Here is a 6,322-nt window from a genome sequence, read left to right as displayed (position 1 = left end):
TTATCTAAGTATCTTTTCCAAGTGATAGCCTTATTCTAAACGAAAGAAAACAGCACTCATAGTAGGTCCCGGTGTCATGATTTAATGCTCATCTCAACATGGAAATATAGACTTCTCTGTCCGAAAATATCAAAAGAAAATTAATATGGCCAAGTTGAATTTGACAGAGAAATAGATAAAACCAAAATGAAGGTTTAAGATGTAAAAACAATTTGTTCTCACCACACTCACAGTCGTGATTATCGTTGATAGTGCACGGAGTTGTCTGTCGGAATAGATTAATGGGCGTGATCTATATTAACTTTCCATGTGCTCGAGGTCATTGGTCACATTGCAAAATATGCTCAAAGTGACCTACATAGTGAAAAGTGTTCACAGAGTTTGAAATGACATTACAATTGGTCATTGTATTCAGCTTGACACATGGGTATGTTTACAACTTTCATAAACAAAGCAGCGTGTTTGCATTTGTTCAGAAATGTCCAATCATTGGACAGCTCCAAATCGCGTGATTGATGACTCCGTTGGACGAAAACATGAATATAGATCGTTCCCATTGTAATATCATCTAACAGGCGTAATGTCTCGTTCTCCATGTTACGTGTTGCTGTTGGTCACGGACCCCTTTTAATGCGCTTTGAGCACGTTTAGTTGACATTGAGCTATATAAAAGCTCACGTTTCTTTTTTGTTTTCTGTATTTTTTGTTTGATTGTTTGCTTTCTATCCGTTATGGTGAAACTTCAAGTTTGAGGTCCGAGCAAACTGCATTTGATTTAAGACAAGTAACAATACTCATCAAGTCTGAATATAATAGGAGAAAAACATTATTCGTCCAAAATATTAGAAAACAATAATCTGACCCAAGCATATAAGAAATTTGAAAAAAAAGGGAAAGAAAAGGAATAGGTGAAGGGCAGTTAAAAATATCATTTAGAATGAACGAAGAGGACGTCACTCAATTCTTTCTCCTTGTTTTTAGACCACCATTTTAATGATCAGTTCTCGCTAAATTCTATCAATCAGCTATATATAAACGTTGAAGTTTACACATTGTTTTGTGTGTTGGCCGTTGGCACGTTGTATCCGGCAGGCGGATGTTGTGAGTATTTTACCTAAAGGCATATCATCAACAATGAATAAGACTCCAATATTATCTATGTAGAATAATGAGCTTTGATGCTTGAGGATGGTATTGAGTATAAAGGTATATTAATCGATGAAAAAAGATCAGGGTTGTCAGGTTCCGTTGCCTCAGCTGAAAGGGCTGATTTCCTTCAGGGCTAAATAAAGTAAAAATTAGATCATTTAGAAAACTGAGTGGAGCAGGCACTTATGTCGATAAAAATAACAAGAAATGAAGTGGTTGTTTTTGTTGTTGTTTTTTTTTTTTTTTTTTGTTTATTTATTTTTTTTTGTACTTTCTTTTATATAGGGGAGAGGGGGGGGGGGGGTACTAGCATTTTAAATTTTCACCTGAATCCTGGACCAGACTTTCACGATTATTGACATCCCCTCTCCTCGAAAAAGATCATCACCCCCCCCCCCTTTCTTGTAACAAAAATCAAGCGATGTTTAGCGTGGTCAGTGACTGGAGGAGTGACGTTGATCAAAGGCACTTTACACATATTATTCGTATTATTACCCCATCCAACTCATTACTTGATAACACAGGCAGTGAGAATTGAGTGGGTTCAGAAAAAAAAAAAAGCTTAGCAGCGTACTTAAACTGTACGAAATTGACATAATTTGATTCCATATTACCTGCTTGGGGAGGGGAGAGGATGTAGCATTGTGAAATGTATTGTGATGGTGGAAATTATGCATATTGTAATTCATATTTATTTTAAATTTATTTATTATATTTATTATTTATTTATCTATTGTACGTGGCAAAGTTCATCGTCGTTTGACTTCGTTACAAGAAGAAACAACAATAACCCTCTCCTACCGACAACCAATCCAACCAATCGCAATAATATTAATCTCTCATCACCAAAAGCATTAGAATGATCCGACAATGTTGATGCTATGCGTCTAGTGAATAAACCAACAACATCCACCAGGAAATCGATAGAATGAAGTTGACGTCACTCAGGTCTTTGTTATTGTTTTTGCCATCCGCGTTTATGAATAATTATCACTAAACTGTATTATTATCCAGACTATAAACGTTTAAGGTTACACATAGTTTTGTGTGTTGGTCCGTTATACTTCCGGATGGCAATGTTGTCAGATTCTTAGCCAAGCGCATACTATCTATAATTTACGCACACGCAAAATTAAGTGTTATAATCTGAGTAATACATTTTTTCCTCATAAAAATGACTGGCTAAAAGCAACAACAAAGAGCTGAGAGATGTCAATTTCGATCCCTGTAATATATTTAGAAAATGTATGATAAAACGCAAAAGTAAAGTATTTTCGTGTTGTTTTTTTCCTCCTACAAAAATAAAGAAATGAAAGTTTTGACCCCTAAGGACTGACAGCGGCATTACAATCCATTGTTGTTCGACCAATCCCTGTGTCTCTAATTAGAAAGAACTCCTCCTCCTCCACACACACACACACACACACACACACACACACACACACATACTTACATTCAAACACACACACACACACACACACACACACACGTGCCACACACATTCCAAAATCCCTCCAGCTGTTTTCCGCCCGACGTCATCCATCCCCATCCCAATCCCTGTCCAATGCTGGAATTATTGGAGTGCCTGACCCCCATTGACATTCACTTCTCTCTCCAGGATCCAGGTCAAACACGTGATGACAAAGTCTAAATAGATAAATGTTATTTTGGCAGTCCATGTTGTTTTCTTTCTCCTTTTATTTTAATAATGTTTGTTTATTTGTTGTCATCTGTTTCATTCCTTGTAATTTTATCTTCTATTTTAAGGGTGTGTGTGTGTGTGGGGGTGGGGGGGGGGGGGGGGGGGGGGGGGGGGGGAGATACAATAGGTAAATAAAATGTACGAACAACATTATATTATGTAATTTCACTTTGGAAGTGGTTATTCAGTATCAGATACTGAATAGTGCTTTGCCACTATTCAGTATCCATAAGGAACTCTTTTTTATAGAGAGAGTGAAAAGTGCGACAATCTCGGTTGAATGGAAATAAACTGTTGACCTACTTCCAGATTGAACACATGCACTAACTGACAGCCCGATTCAAAGCTGTAAAAATATTTTGATCGTAATTTTTAAAAAATTTCTGCTTTTATGCAATTAACATAGTTCAAAATATCCAAATAAAAGTGGCATTCAAATCCATTTTTAAATATCTAAATAGACATGATTAAATGTCCTAAGAGTTCAGTGACACCATGGCTTGGTGGATATAAGCTGTTTGACTCTGAGTTTTAAGGTTCGAGAGTTCAAATCCCGGTAAGGGGTAACTTGTTTTTTTTTTTCCCATTATTTTTTTTAATTCCTAATGTCTATTGATATTTTTTAAACTTTTGTTTTTATAATTTTATTTGCTTGTAATATACTTTAATGTTTATATTATACTATTGTACTTTTATTATTATTATTATTATTATTATTATTATTATTATTATTATTATTATTATTATTATTATTATATTATTATTATTATTATTATTATTATTATTATTATTATTATTATTATTATTATTATTATTATTATTATTTCTACTTACTTACTATTATTATTATTGTTGTTTTAATCGTCATCATCACTATTATGATTATGATGATTTTTTTTTTTTAATCAAGTAGTTGGAGTAATTTAATCAGTTATCGATTTATTACGAATATCTTTTATGTGTTATCATCTCGTTGTTGTTTTTCATTATTGTGCTCTTCTATTGTTCATTATTTTTAAAAATCTTGTTTTTTTTTCTGTTTGTCTCATTTGTTGTTGTTGTTGTTGTTGTTGTTGTTGTTGTTGTTGTTGTTGTTTGTTTGTTTGTTTGTTTGTTTTGTCATCTAAGGCAAACCCGATTCATTATAAATATGTGGGCAGACTTTCTGCATTTTTTTGATTGAGCGATGTACTTCCGTGAATTAATTGCCGTACTATATTAAAATTTACGTGATAATAATAATAATAATAATAATAATAATAATAATAATAATATAATAATAATAATAATAATAATAATAATAATAATAATAATAATAATGATAATAATAATAATTTAGATAGATACTGAATATTAGACTACAATTGACATCTATTTACTGAATACACGTGGTATTGTTAGGGGTGTTTCTTTTTTTACGAAACCTGCCAAAACACGCCGATACTCGACAAAGTTATGGGAAGTAGGCAGCAGTGGGGAGTGAACCTGGGACTCAGGGAAGTGTACACCGTTGGGGAGTGAACCTGGGGCTGGGTTTCGTAAAGAAAAAGCAATTACTTTTTTACGAAACCCGACAATATCCGACAAAGTTATGGAAAGAAAGTAGGCAACAGTGGGGGAGTGAACCGGAGATTCAGGGAAGTGTACACTATTGGGGAGTAAACCTAAGTCTATGGTTTTTTGGCGGGTTTTGGCGGATTTCGTAAAAAAGGAATTGCTTCATTCTCGTCTGGTACCCATCTCCCATAGTCCGGCTTCATTTCCCACTGGTATCCATCTTCCCTAGTCCCAGGTTCATTTCCACTGATATCCTCTTCTCACAGTCCCAGGTTCACTCCCACCCGGTGTGCACTTCCCTGAGTCCCGGTTCATTGCCCAATGGTGCCCACTTCCCATAACTTTTGAAAATTTCGGTAGGTTTCGAAATAAAAGTACATTCTAAGCTCACTGTCCACTGGAATCAGCCTCTCGCAGTCCCAGGTTCAATCCTCATCAGTGTCCAAATCCCAGATTCACTCCCCACTGCTGCCTGCTTCCCATAACTTTGTCGGGTTTTGGCGGGTTTCGTAAATAAGTAATTCCCCCTCCCCCTTGGTATTGCTTTTTTACAAAATCCAGAGTCCCAGGTTCACTCCCCACAAGTGTACACTTCCCTGAATCTCAGGATCACCCCCCCCCCCCCCCCCCCCCACTGTTGCCTGCTTCAATAAGTTTGTCGAATATTGCCATGTTTTGTCGGGTTTCGTAAAAAAGTAATTGCTTTTATATGAAACTCGCTGAAACCCGCCGAAAACCAGAGTCTCAGGTTCACTCCCTACTGGTGTACACTTCCTTGAATCTCAAGTTAACTCTCCACTGTTGCCTACTTCCCATAACTGTCGAATATTACCGGGCTTCGTAAAAAAGTAATTGCTTTTATGTGAAACTCGCTGAAACCCGCCGAAAACCATAGTCTCAGGTTCACTCCCCACTGGTGTACACTTCCCTGAGTTTCAGGTTCACTCCCCACTGGTGTACACTTCCATGAATCTCAGGTTCACTCCCCACTGTTGTCTACTTCCCATAACTTTCTCGGATATTGCCAGGTTTCGTCGGGTTTCGTAAAAGAGTAATTGCTTTTATATGAAACTCGCTGAAACCCGCTGAAAACCAGAGTCTCAGGTTCACTCCCCACTGTTTGCCTACTTTCAATAACTGTCGGATATTGCCGGGTTTCGTAAAAAAGTAATTGCTTTTATGTGAAACTCGCTGAAACCCGCCAAAAACCATAGTCTCAGGTTCACTCCCCACTGGTGTACACTTCCCTGAGTCTCAGGTTCACTCCCCACTGTTGCCTACTTCCCACAACTTTGTCGGATATTGCCGGGTTTCGTAAAAAAGTAATTGCTTTTATTGAAACTCGCTGAAACCCGCCGAAAACCAGAGTCTCAGGTTCACTCCCCACTGGTGTACACTTCCATGAATCTCAGGTTCACTCCCCACTGTTGTCTACTTCCCATAACTTTCTCAGATATTGCCAGGTTTCGTCGGGTTTCGTAAAAGAGTAATTGCTTTTATATGAAATTCGCTGAAACCCGCTGAAAACCAGAGTCTCAGTTTCACTCCCCACTGGTGTACACTTCCCTTAGTCTCAGGTTCACTCCCCATTATTTGCCTACTTTCCATATCTTTGCCCCATTTTGTTGGGATTTGGCGCATTTTGTAAACAAAAAGTAATTGCTTTTTTTTTTACAAAACCCGCCGAAACCCAGTCCCAGGTTCACTCCTCACTGGTGTTTACTTCCACGAATCTCAGGTTCACTCCCCACTGTTGCCTACTACCCATAACTTTCTCGGATATTGCCAGGATTAGTCGGGTTTCGTAAAAAAGTAATTGCTTTTATATGAAACTAGCTGAAGCCCGCCGAAAACCATAGTCTCAGGTTCACTCCCCACTGGTGTACACTTCCCTGAGTCTCAGGTTCACTCCCC

Source organism: Berghia stephanieae, chromosome 4 (genome assembly GCF_034508935.2).
Source record: "Berghia stephanieae isolate SIO BIC M18660-M18661 chromosome 4, UCSD_Bste_1.3, whole genome shotgun sequence".
Taxonomy (NCBI): domain Eukaryota; kingdom Metazoa; phylum Mollusca; class Gastropoda; order Nudibranchia; family Aeolidiidae; genus Berghia; species Berghia stephanieae.
This window is presented reverse-complemented; position numbering follows the sequence as displayed.